The sequence below is a fragment of the Oncorhynchus keta genome, chromosome 4, assembly GCF_023373465.1.
Source record: "Oncorhynchus keta strain PuntledgeMale-10-30-2019 chromosome 4, Oket_V2, whole genome shotgun sequence".
Lineage (NCBI taxonomy): Eukaryota > Metazoa > Chordata > Actinopteri > Salmoniformes > Salmonidae > Oncorhynchus > Oncorhynchus keta.
This window is the reverse complement of record NC_068424.1, coordinates 56,303,475-56,317,291: the sequence shown is the minus strand read 5'-3', so window position 1 is coordinate 56,317,291 and position 13,817 is coordinate 56,303,475. Positions and strand designations below refer to the sequence as shown.

Below are 13,817 nucleotides of genomic sequence, written 5' to 3'. Positions count from 1 at the left end.
GACTCCTGACCTAAGGAAGTGGTCTTGTGCTTTGGCTTGTGGGTCCCATTGAGAAAAACCTTCTTTAAAGTAAAACCCAAACCATTTACTTGTTGTGAAATTCCTCATGGCCCATACAGCCTTAACCCTGCAATTCAATCCCCCGAACCGGGAAACAGTGTCAGGAAACCAGGATGTTGGGGTGTTTCTGTGGTGGTCAGTTGTCTGTGTGTGTGCAAGACGCTGAGAGCATCCTGGGTGGTCCCGGGGATGTGGCATATTGCATTTACAGAGGAGGCTACTACCTCGGCTCGCAGAATTGCTCTGGCAAAGAGCGTGATTTACCGTCCGTAGAGGCCAGACGTGACTGGCAGTGTTTTCAGAGAAAACCCCTGGAGGAAAGAGATTCCCCCCCCTGTCCAATCCCGAAACACAAAGCTCAAGACAAACACAGAACCTCACGTGCGCCACAGGAAAAAACGAGAAGATTGGAGCTCTTTGCCGTGTCTGACCATGTCATGGCTCAGTTAATAGCTCCATACTTACCAGTAATGCTATTTCATACAATTGGTCAAATGAACCCATTCTTCTGTCCTATAAAAAGGTTTAACACTACTGTATTGTACTAAGGGGGGACAACTGTAGGATGTTTGTGTGTTTCCGCACTTACAATGTAATAACAACATCATGGAGATGGCCATACACAACCTTGTGGTCTTTGTTGAGTTGAGGGACAGACCCCTAGCAGACCCTGTCCATCCATCACCATGTTGATGTGTTTTTTCCTCTGCTGCCGTCATGAAAACATCTCAAGGAACCCCAGTTGTTTCCCCCAATTCCCTGTCCTCTTCTGGTAACAATGACCTGCAAGGGGGAACGTGCCTCGCTGCAGCCCCTCTTCCTGTAAAGATGGGGGGAGCAGCGAGGGTGTCACACACAAGACCGGACCCCCCCCCCACACACACATCCAATACAATGGTGCCCTGCCAGACCCGGCTGAATAAGGCTATTTGTAGCTTCTCCTCTTCAGCTCCCTCTCTGTCACGCTCTCTCAACTCACTCACCCAGGACCTCTGCCTTGCTACCACACTTGTCTGCTTTCCTGAAGTGTCTTAGGCTATGTAATATCTCAGTGCAGTGATATCGTAGAATAGAAGTGGTATTTGAAGTCAACACAAGCTGTTATGCACCATATTCACTGCGAGTCTATGCTAGATTGCAGGATAGGTCAGCCTTCATTTGCAGCCTATGAGTAGAATTCATTAGACCAAGTATATTCTGACTTACTCAATAGAAACCTCTAGTGAAATAGAAACCTCTAGTGGAGAACATTAGAACATAATACTTAGTTGAACTGCTAGGAAGTCTTAGTGCAGTGTGCCTCAAATGGCGGCCCAAGGGCCAAACTTTGCCCGCAGCTGAATTGTCAGACATGAAAGACTAAAAACACCAGCAAATCAGCTCCATGTGATTTTAGTTTTGGAAATCTGCGCCAAAGAATTCAAACGCAGTAGAGAGACGCGATCGTATACAAATGTAAGCAAGGTTCAAAATGGTTGTTTCAGTCAAGAATTATGTGTGTCTGGTTTCTGGCAGTCAATTTTTCAGTCAAAAAATGATTTCTAATTATGTTCTGTCCCCCTGAACATCCCACGGATTCAGCCCACGGCTGAATCTAGTTGATGGGCGACGTGTCTTAGGGAGTAGTTACAATATATATGTAAAATCCTACAGTAGTCTTTTTCCCTCTCTCTGTCTTGGGCCATAATTACATTTCACAATGAATAACATATAAATGGAGAAATCAATGATGGTGAAGAGTTAGTCATATAAACCTCATGAAGAACAATTGAAAGGTGGCCTATTGTAGGCCTATTGATTTGGACAGACGTTTTTGTAAATCAATCTCTATTGTAGCCATCCATGATTTCCACTGTTTTGAATGGAGATCAGTCCGCTTTTCTGTCATGCCGTCTCTCCCAGGGTTTGGGGTCTTTGTTGTCGTCGTGTTGGTGAACTGATCCAGGTTGTGGCAGATTATTAATTTCTTCAGTCTAAACCGTGTCGGTTGTTGTGTGCCACATGTGGACCCACTACAAAGCCTTCTAAACAGGGAACCCCTTTGGTAGGAGAATAGGAGCAATGTACTGTGCTTAGATTATTGGTTGTTAAGTATAATTTATTTATTAAAAAAAACACATTGCCATGTTGAAACTATATGCTTTTGTTTGTCCAAAAAGTACTTGAATTACATTTTGCGTTAGGGTTCATGTCTGCCTAGCTAGCTTAGTTGATATATAGATGTGTTGTGCTACAAGTATTGTTTTTTAACTCGAGGCCTTCAGATTGAAACGTTGGAATTTATTCTTTGAAGATTATTCATTGTAACCAGACAGTGACCTTGCTGAGGAGTTCTGGAAATCTGTTTTTGGAATGGCGATTACTTTATTGCGTAGGTATGAGGGGGAAAAATGGCAGAGAGAAATGAGGTGAGTATTCTGTTTGACATAACTTTTGCGGCAAAGACATGAATGAGACAAACCGTGCTAAATGCTAGATGTGTGTTTACAGAGGCAGCCTTCCATATAAAGCACTTTTCCTGACTCCCTTGTCCTTTTAAAGACACTTTTGGAATTTCAGGACAGGCTACATAAATATTGCCGGGTCAGTATGTGAAGTTTATTTTGGGGCTCTGTTTATAAAATCCGGAAATGTTTGCCGTGTACTCTTTAACCTTGGTCCTTACCTTTACCTAATGGCAGCATTCTCGCTCGCTCTTTTTTTAAGGGGGCTTTATTGGCATGGGAAACATATGTTAACATTGCCAAAACAAGTGAAGTAGATAATATACAAAAGTGAAATAAATAACAAAAATGAACAGTAAACATTACTCACAGAAGTTCCAAAATAATAAAGACATTACAAATCTCATTATGTGTGTGTGTGTATATACAGTGTTGTAACGATGTGCAAATGGTTAAAGTACAAAAGGGAAAATAAATAAATATGGGTTGTATTTACAATGGTTTTTGTTCTTCACTGGTTGCCCTTTTCTTGTGGCAAAAGGTCACAAATATTGCTGCTGTGATGGTACACTGGTATTTCACCCAGCAGATATGGGAGTTTATCAAAATCGGGGTTGTTTTCAAATTCTTTGTGGATCTGAGGGAAATATGTGTCTCTAATATGGTCATACATTGGGCAGGTGGTTAGGAAGTGCAGCTCAGCTTCCACCTCATTTTGTGGGCAGTGTGCACATAGCCTGTCTTCTCTTGAGAGCCATGTCTGCCTACAGTGGCCTTTCTCAATAGTAAGGCTGTGCTCACTGAGTCTGTACTTAGTCAAAGCTTTCCTTAAGTTTGGGTCAGTCACAGTGGTCAGGTATTCTGCCACTGTGTACTCTCTGTTTAGGGCCAAATAGCATTCTAGTTTGCTCTGTTTTTTGTTAATTACTTGACACGTTGGAAATAATTATCTTTTTGTTTTCTCATAATTTGGTTGGGTCTAATTATGTTGCTGTCCTGGGGCACTGTGGGTTGTGTTTGTGAACAGAGCCCCAGTACCAGCTTGCTTAGGGGACTCTTCTCCAGGTTTTTCTCTTTGTAGGTCATGGCTTTATTAATGGAAGGTTTGGGATTCGCCTCCTTTTTGGTGGTTGTAGAATTTAACGGCTCTTTTCTGGATTTTGATAATTAGCCGGGTATTGGCCTAATTCTGCTCTGCATGCATTATTTGGTGTTCTACGTTGTACACATATATTTTTTTCAGAATTCTGCATGTAGTCTCAATTTTTGTCACATTTTGTGAATTCTTGGTTGGTGAGCGGACCCCAGAGCTCACAACCATAAAGGGCAATGGGTTCTATAACAGATTCAAGTATTTTTAGCCAGATCCTAATTGCCACGTTGAATTTTATGTTCCCTTTGATGGCATAGAAGGCCCTTCTTGCCTCGTCTCTCAGATTGTTCACAGCTTTGTGGAAGTTACCTGTGGCGCTGATGTTTAGGCCAAGGTATGTATAGTTTTTTTGTGTGCTCTAGGGCAACAGTGTCAAGATGGAATTTGTATTTGTGGTCCTGGCGACTGGACCTTTTTTGGAACATTATTTTAGTCTTACTGAGATTTACCATCAGGACCCATGTCTGGCAGAATGTGCAGAATATCTAGGTGCTGCTGTAGGCCCTCCTTGGTTGGTGACAGAAGCACCAGATCACCAGCAAACAGTAGACATTTGACTTCAGATTCTAGTAGGGTGAGGCTGAGTGCTGCAGTCTTTTCTAGTGCCCTCGCCAATTCGTTGATGTATATGTTGAAGAGGGTGGGGCTTAAGCTGCATCCCTGTCTCACCCCACGGCCCTGTGGGAAGAAGTCATCTGTGTGTTTTTTTTCCTGTTTTAACTCCACACCTGTTTGTGTACATGGATTTTATAATGTCATATGTTTTTCCCCCAACACCACTTTCCATCAATTTGTATAGCAGACCCTCATGCCAAATTGAGTCTAAGGCTTTTTTGAAATCAACAAAGCATGAGAAGCCTTTGCCTTTGTTTTGGTTTGTTTGTTTGTCAATTAGGGTGTGCAGGGTGAATATGTGGTCTGTTGTACGGTAATTTGGTAAAAAGCCAATTTGACATTTGCTCAGTACATTGTTTTCACTGAGGAAATGTACGAGTCTGCTGTTAATGATAATACAGAAGATTTTCCCAAGGTTGCTGTTGACGCATATCCCACGGTAGTTATTGGGGTCAAATTTGTCTTCTCTCTCATTTTTCTATATCTTTCTCAGACAGAGACAGCGAGAGAGATGGAGAAAGAGAGACACACAGTCTTTGTGTGGTAGTAGAAATATAATAAATATGGAAAATGAAACTTTAGCTATATAGACTAAATAACAGTCATCTTCACCATTACATCAGTACTACAACTACCATCATCATTACTACTACCACCACCATCACTAAACTGCGATGATTACCATTACCACCCATACCACTACTATTTGCAATGATAAACAACAATAATAATATTAATAATAAGTAAGTTACTGCTTACTATGCAGATGTTATTATTCAGTGTCCCTCAGGCTATGGCAGGCAAATGCATATTTGGCTGCCACAAGAGCCATTTCTCTTGCAAAGAGAGCCCATGAGTATTTTAAATTTTTCCTCTGGGTTTACTAAGTGAAACTTTGGAATAAATGTAGCCATTTCTGTGAATAATGAATCTCTTTGTGAGGAATATTTTTCACAGTAAATGAGAAAGTGCATCTCTGTCTCTACCTCTGTCATGCAGTAACCACATACGCTCCTATTTGGGTAGCCATTTCTTTTTATGTCTGCCGGTTTCTATTGCCAATTGGTGGTCACTCAGCCTGTACTTGGTTAGAATCTGTCTCTGCTTCGTATCTCTGACAGTAGAGATAATCAGCCAATTCATATTCTCTGTTTAGGGTCAGACAGCAATTTAGTCGGCTTTGGGATTTTGTTTACTTTTTCCAATGTTGTAAATATGAGTCCTTTGATTGGTTCATGATTTTGTTTATTGGAATTCTTTCTTTTGAAGCAGAGCTGGTGTCAGCTTGGTTGGTTAGGTCCAACACCAGCTGACTGAGAGGGCTCGTTTCTGGGCTCAGCTCTTGGGTTTGAAGTGCTTTAAATTGCAGACTTGAAGTTGGACTTGAATTTAGATGTAGCCAAAAGTTTAATGATCTTTTCTGCATTTTCATTACTACTGGAAAGCAGCCCAATTCTGCCCTACATTCATTAGTTGGTGTATTTCTCTGGACTTGTAGAATGTGTTTTTCCCACATTTTAAAGTCCAGTTTATTGAGTGGCCCCCAAACCTCACTTCCGTAAAGAGCTATTGGTAGGATTACACTCAAATATTTTGGTCCAAATTCTAATTGGGATGTTGATTTTGAATAATTTCATTTTGATTGCATACAATGCTCTGCAGGCTTTTTCTTTGAGTGCATTCACTGCCATATTAAAGTTTCCTGCTGCAGATATGGTCAGACCAAGGTCTAATTTTCTGTGTGTTCAATTATGGTGTTGTTCAGGGTGAATTCATATTTGTGCTTCTGACATGTTTTTTTTTTTTTGGAAATTTACTGCCAGGGCCAAAGTATGGCAATACTGCTCTAGAATATTAATGTTCTGTTGAAGACCTTCTTTGGTTGGTGACAGAAGTACCAAGTCATCAGCATGTAGCAGGTATTTCACCTCTGTGTCAAATAGTATGAGTCCTGGGGCTGGAGAATGGTCCAACATGTCTGCTAATTCATTGATATAAATGTTGAAAACCTGCAGCCTTGTCTCACACCTCGACGTTGTGAAAAGAATTCTGTTCTTTTGGTTTTTGATTTTTATTGCCGACTTGTTTTCTGTGTACATACATTTTATTAAGTGATACACCTTTACCACCACGCACACTATGGAGAATGTTGTTGAATAGCCCTTCGTGCTAAATAGAATCAAATGCTTTTTCAAAGTCAATAAAGCAAGCAAATATTTTGCCCTCATTTTTTTGGTGGACGTGTTTATTAATTAGTGTGTAAGGTGTATATATGGTCAGTAGTGGGATGGTGTTTATTAATTAGTGTGTGTGAGGTGTATATATGGTCAGTAGTGGGATGGTGTTTATTAATTAGTGTGTGTAAGGTGTATATATGGTCAGTAGTGGGATGGTGTTTATTAATTAGTGTGTGTGAGGTGTATATATGGTCAGTAGTGGGATGGTGTTTATTAATTAGTGTGTGTAAGGTGTATGGTCAGTAGTGGGATGGTGTTTATTAATTAGTGTGTGTAAGGTGTATATATGGTCAGTAGTGGGATGGTGTTTATTAATTAGTGTGTGTAAGGTGTATATATGGTCAGTAGTGAGGTGGTGTTTATTAATTAGTGTGTGTAAGGTGTATGGTTAGTAGTGGGATGGTGTTTATTAATTAGTGTGTGTAAGGTGTATGGTCAGTAGTGGGATGGTGTTTATTAATTAGTGTGTGTAAGGTGTATATATGGTCAGTAGTGGGATGGTGTTTATTAATTAGTGTGTGTAAGGTGTATGGTTAGTAGTGGGATGGTGTTTATTAATTAGTGTGTGTAAGGTGTATGGTCAGTAGTGGGATGGTGTTTATTAATTAGTGTGTGTAAGGTGTATATATGGTCAGTAGTGGGATGGTGTTTATTAATTAGTGTGTGTAAGGTGTATATATGGTCAGTAGTGAGGTGGTGTTTATTAATTAGTGTGTGTAAGGTGTATGGTTAGTAGTGGGATGGTGTTTATTAATTAGTGTGTGTAAGGTGTATATATGGTCAGTAGTGAGGTGGTGTTTATTAATTAGTGTGTGTAAGGTGTATGGTCAGTAGTGGGATGGTGTTTATTAATTAGTGTGTGTAAGGTGTATGGTCAGTAGTGAGGTGGTGTTTATTAATTAGTGTGTGTAAGGTGTATGGTCAGTAGTGGGATGGTGTTTATTAATTAGTGTGTGTAAGGTGTATATATGGTCAGTAGTGGGATGGTGTTTATTAATTAGTGTGTGTAAGGTGTATATATGGTCAGTAGTGAGGTGGTGTTTATTAATTAGTGTGTGTAAGGTGTATGGTCAGTAGTGGGATGGTGTTTATTAATTAGTGTGTGTAAGGTGTATGGTCAGTAGTGGGATGGTGTTTATTAATTAGTGTGTGTAAGGTGTATGGTCAGTAGTGGGATGGTGTTTATTAATTAGTGTGTGTAAGGTGTATGGTCAGTAGTGAGGTGGTGTTTATTAATTAGTGTGTGTAAGGTGTATGGTCAGTAGTGGGATGGTGTTTATTAATTAGTGTGTGTAAGGTGTATGGTCAGTAGTGAGGTGGTGTTTATTAATTAGTGTGTGTAAGGTGTATGGTCAGTAGTGAGGTGGTGTTTATTAATTAGTGTGTGTAAGGTGTATGGTCAGTAGTGGGATGGTGTTTATTAATTAGTGTGTGTAAGGTGTATGGTCAGTAGTGGGATGGTGTTTATTAATTAGTGTGTGTAAGGTGTATGGTCAGTAGTGAGGTGGTGTTTATTAATTAGTGTGTATAAGGTGTATGGTCAGTAGTGGGATGGTGTTTATTAATTAGTGTGTGTAAGGTGTATGGTCAGTAGTGGGATGGTGTTTATTAATTAGTGTGTGTAAGGTGTATGGTCAGTAGTGGGATGGTGTTTATTAATTAGTGTGTGTAAGGTGTATGGTCAGTAGTGGGATGGTGTTTATTAATTAGTGTGTGTAAGGTGTATGGTCAGTAGTGAGGTGGTGTTTATTAATTAGTGTGTATAAGGTGTATGGTCAGTAGTGGGATGGTGTTTATTAATTAGTGTGTGTAAGGTGTATGGTCAGTAGTGGGATGGTGTTTATTAATTAGTGTGTGTAAGGTGTATGGTCAGTAGTGGGATGGTGTTTATTAATTAGTGTGTATAAGGTGTATGGTCAGTAGTGGGATGGTGTTTATTAATTAGTGTGTGTAAGGTGTATGGTCAGTAGTGAGGTGGTGTTTATTAATTAGTGTGTGTAAGGTGTATGGTCAGTAGTGAGGTGGTGTTTATTAATTAGTGTGTGTTAGGTGTATGTATATATGGTTAGTAGTGGGATGGTTAGGGAGAAAGCCAATTTGACATATACTTATTACATTGGTTTTCTTGAAGAAAGGTTTGAATTCTTTAATTAAAAATGCTACAGAAAACCTTTCCCAAGTTGCTGTTTAGCTCAAGTTCCCCCTGTAATTATTAGGGTCTGATTTGTCTCCACTTTTGTGGATCGGGGAGATGAGCCCCTGGTTCCAGACATCGGGGAAGCAGCCAGAAGTTAAAACCATGTTGAACAATTTAAGCGCAGCATTTTGCAACTCAGGTGTGCTGTTTATCAGCATTTCATTTCTGATGTTATCTAGACCACAAGCCTTCTTTGATTTTATAGATTTGAGTTTTTCATTTAGTTCTTGTTGGGTTATTGGGTAATCTAATGGATTTTGGTTGTTTTTAATGACTGGTTCAATGATGTTCAAATTTTCTTTAATTTGTTATTGGTTCTGTTGTAGGTCTTTTTGTGGAAGGTTTTTGTTTAGATTATCAAAATAAGTTTTCCAAATTCCTTCATCTTATATTGCTAATTCTTGTGGCTTTGTCGTGCTTAAATAGTTCCACATGTCCCAGAACTGATTTTGGTCAATTGCGTTTTCAATTTCACCAAGTGTCTTGTTAGTACACTGCTCAAAAAAAAGGGAACACTAAAATAACACATCCTAGATCTGAATTAATGAAATATTCTTATTAAATACTTTTTTCTTTACATAGTTGAATGTGCTGACATCAAAATAATAAAAAAATTATCAATGCAAATTTATCAACCCATGGAGGTCTGGATTTGGAGTCACACTCTAAATTAAAGTGGAAAACCACACTACAGGCTGATCCAACTTTGATGTAATGTCCTTAAAACAAGTCAAAATGAGGCTCAGTAGTGTGTGTGGCCTCCACGTGCCTGTATGACCTCCCTACAACGCCTGGGCATGCTCCTGATGAGGTGGCGGATGGTCTGAGGGATGTCCTCCCAGACCTGGACTAAAGCATCCGCCAACTCCTGGACAGTCTGTGGTGCAACGTGGCGTTGGTGGATGGAGCGAGACATGATGTCCCAGATGTGCTCAATTAGATTCAGGTCTGGGGAATGGGTGGGCCAGCCCATAGCATCAATGCCTTCCTCTTACAGGAACTGCTGACACTCCAGCCACATGAGGTCTAGCATTGTCTTGCATTAGGAGGAACCCAGGGCCAACCGCACCAGCATAGGGTCTCACAAGGGGTCTGAGGATCTCATCTTGGTACCTAATGCCAGTCAGGCTACCTCTGGTGAGCACATGGAGGACTGTGCGGCCCCCCCAAAGAAATGCGTAGGTAGCGGTCCTGCTGCTGGGTTGTTGCCCTCCTACGGCCTCCTCCACGTCTCCTGATGTACTGGCCTGTCTCCTGGTAGCGCCTCCATGCTGTGGACATTACGCTGACAGACACAGCAAACCTTGCCACATCTCGCATTGATATGCCATCCTGGATGAGCTGCCTGCCACTACCTGAGCCACTTGTGTGGGTTGTAGACTCTGTCTCATGCTACCACTAGAGGGAAAGCACTGCCAGCATTCAAAAGTGACCAAAACATCAGCCAGGAAGCATCGGAACTGAGAAGTGGTCTATGGTCCCCACCTGCAGAACCACTCCTTTATTGGGGTCTTGCTAAATGCCTATAATTTCCACCTGTTTTTCTATTCCATTTGCACAACAGCATGTGAAATTTATTGTCAATCAGTGTTGCTTCCTAAGTGGACAGTTTGACTTCACAGAAGTGTGATTGACTTGGAGTTACATTGTGTTGTTTAAGTGTTCCCTTTATTTTTTGAGCAGTGTATAATTCAACTTCTTGCATTTTAGTGTATGTTTTTACTGTTTCAGAGTTTCAAAGTATTCATATCGTAGCTCTGGGTTGTTTTGCTGCTTATGTTTTTAATTTGACATTTGTCATTAGGTGTTTTCTAATTGTTTTACATTTATTATCAAACCATTTTTCAGAAACATTTTGTTTTTTGTTTCTGATTTTGCATTTCTTTACTTTTCTCAAATTTGCTTTTGATGCTGCTTTTTGGAATATGAAAAACTGTATATCATTTCATTTGAGATCAATGTGTCAATGAATCTCTGCACTGTTTGGAGCCCATCTGTACAGTTGGTTTATGTTGTAGAGTTCATTGGGCTGTTTTTTCAAATGAATATTGCCGGTTAATTTCTTCAGAAACATGTTGATCTGACTGTGATCTGACAATGGTGTCTGTGGTCTGACAGTGAATGCACTAATGGAGGAGGGGTCAATGTCAGTGATTGCATAATCAACTACACTTGTCCCAAGAGCTGAGCAGTAAGTAAACTGACCTAAAGAGTCCCCTCTGATTCTACCACTAAGCATGCACAGGACTAAGGCTCGACAGAGATGCACTATTTTTGTTCAAGATTTGGTCAGGACTGTTTCTATTATTTATAATAGGGCTACGGTACAAGAGGGGTGTCCAAATATTTGGTGGTTACCTCCCGCATCAGTGTAGTCAGGCTCAGAACCTGTTCTTGCATTGAAATCTCCACAAAGAAGCCCTTAACCCTCTGCCTGAAATATAATGATTTCTATATGGAGATTGTCAAAACACTGATCATCATAATATGATGAATCTGAAGGAGGAGCATAAGCTGCACATATGTAAACATCATTGTCACAATATATTGTACCTTTGTTAAGTTTTAGCCAAATGTGCTTAGTACCTTTTTTTCCCCCCATTTCATAAGTCCTGCTTATGCCAAATGATGATTCCACCTGAGTCTCAGCCCCGTTTAGCATTTTTACGTATGATTGATGGTAGTAAACTTTCTCTATAGCCTGAGGGACACTGGGTATCTATGTCTCCACGACACCATGTTTCCAGTAGGATTAGGATGTCCTGTCCCTTGATGTTTTTAACCAATTCTGGATTTGTCATTTAATAACCAAAATGTGAAGAGTAATAGGCCCTGGATATTCCAAGAGCTGATAGTTAATGATCTCATTTATAATAAGTGATATTCACTGGTTTGAGTAACGTACATTGAAAAATAAATAATATTTACAGTGCCTTGCGAAAGTATTCGGCCCCCTTGAACTTTGCGACCTTTTGCCACATTTCAGGCTTCAAACATAAAGATATAAAACTGTATTTTTTTGTGAAGAATCAACAACAAGTGGGACACAATCATGAAGTGGAACGACATTTATTGGATATTTCAAACTTTTTTAACAAATCAAAACCTGAAAAATTGGGCGTGCAAAATTATTCAGCCCCCTTAAGTTAATACTTTGTAGCGCCACCTTTTGCTGCGATTACAGCTGTAAGTCGCTTGGGGTATGTCTCTATCAGTTTTGGAGAGCATTTGTGAACAGCAGTTTTCAGTTCTTTCCACAGACTCTCGATTGGATTCAGGTCTGGACTTTGACTTGGCCATTCTACAAAACAACAAACGGAACGTGAAACCTAATTACAGCCTATCTGGTGAAACTACACGGAGACAGGAACAAAACCCATGTCACACCCTGGCCTGACCAAAAATATAACGAAAACACAAAATACAATGACCAAGGAGTGACAGAACCCCCCCCCCCTAAGGTGCGGACTCCCGGACGCACCTCAAAACCATAGGGAGGGTCCGGGTGGGCGTCTGTCCATGGTGGCGGTTCCGGCTCGGGACGTGGACCCCACTCCATTAATGTCCTAGTTCCTCCCCTTCGCGTCCTGGGATAATCCACCCTCGCCGCCGACCATGGCCTAATGGTCCTCACCCAGAACCCCACAGAACTGAGGAGCAGCTTGTGACTGAGGGGCATCTCGGGACTGAGTGACAGCTCGGGACTGAGGGGCAGCTCGGGACTGAGGGGCAGCTCGGAACTGAGGGGCAGCCCAGAACTGAGAGAAAGCCCAGTACTGAGAGGAAGCCCAGTACTGAGAGGAAGCCCAGTATTGAGATGAAGCTCAGGCAGGTAGTAGGCTCCGGTAGATCCTGGCTGGCTGGCGGAACTGGAAGATTCTGGTTGACTAGCAGATCTGGAAGATTCTGGTTGACTGGCAGATCTGGAAGAGACTGGTTGTCTGGCAGATCTATAAGATCATGGCTGACTGGCAGATCTAGCTGCTCTATGCAGACTGACAGCTCTGGCTGCTTCTTACAGACTGACAGCTCTGGCTGCTTCATGCAGACTGACAGCTCTGGCTGCTTCATGCAGACTGACAGCACCTTGCAGACTGACAGCTCCTTGCAGACTAGCAGCTCCTTGCAGACTGACAGCACTGGCTGCTTCATGCAGACTGACAGCTCTGGCTGCTTCATACAGACTGACAGCTCTGACTGCTCCATGCAGGCTGACAGCTCTGACTGCTCCATGCAGGCTGACAGCTCTGACTGCTCCATGCAGGCTGGCAGCACCTTGCAGACTAGCAGCTCCTTGCAGACTGGCAGCTCTGGCAGCTTCATGCAGACTGACAGCTCAGGCTGCTCCGAACAGGCAGGAGGCTCCGGCAGCGCTGTAGAGGAGGAAGGCTCTGATAGCGCTGAACAGGCGGGAGACTCCGACAGCGCAAGAGGGAAGGAAAGCTCTGGCTGTGCTGAACAGGCGAGGCGCACAGAAGGCCTGGTCCATGGTGCTGGAACTGGTGCTACAGGATTGAGGACACGCACAGGAAGCCTGGTGCGGGGAGCTGCTACCGGTGGACTGGTGTGTGGAGGTGGCTCTGGATAGACCGGACCGTGCAGGCGCACTGGAGCTCTTGAGCACCGAGCCTGTCCAAGCTTACCTGGCTCGATGCCCACTCTAGCCCGGCCAATAGGAAAGGCTGGTATGAACCGAACCGGGCTATGCACCCGCACTGGAAACACCGTGCGCTCCATAGCAAAACACGTGTCTGCCCGGTCTCTCTAGTCCAACGGTGAGCACAGGGAGTTTGCGCAGGTCTCCTACCTGGCATAGCCATACTCCCTTTTAGCTGCCCTTTTCATTTTTTTGGGCTGCTTTTCGGGCTTCCAACTGCGTCGCCGTGCTGCCTCCTCATACCAGCGCCTCTCCGCTTTAGCCGCCTCTATTTCTTCCTTGGGACGGCGATATTCTCCAGGCTGAGCCCAGGGTCCTTTTCCGTCTAATTCCTCCTCCCATGTCCAATTCTCCAAGGAGTGCAGCCTCTCCCACTGCAACTGCTCTTCACGTTTAACAGGGAGAGTTTGCTCAGGTCTGAACCCTGACTCAGCCACTGTCTTTCTGTGCCCTC

General features: G+C 42.4%; 2 long non-coding RNA genes across 9 annotated transcripts in view; both read left to right on the top strand.

Annotated features, from left to right (window-relative positions):
- LOC118379003 (uncharacterized) overlaps positions 1-13,817 on the top strand; it is a 30,575-nt gene that overhangs the window by 5,605 nt on the left and 11,153 nt on the right. The window lies entirely within an intron of this gene.
- On the top strand, positions 6,972-8,651 carry LOC127925706 (uncharacterized). Of its 5 annotated transcripts, XR_008121981.1 has the most exons (5): positions 6,972-7,469; positions 7,713-7,759; positions 7,807-7,900; positions 8,230-8,323; positions 8,465-8,526. It is a non-coding gene; the product is annotated as an uncharacterized LOC127925706 (long non-coding RNA). The 5 variants fall into 5 exon arrangements; XR_008121980.1 differs by lacking the exon at positions 8,230-8,323 and having other exon boundaries at positions 8,465-8,651; XR_008121979.1 differs by lacking the exon at positions 7,713-7,759 and having other exon boundaries at positions 6,972-7,422.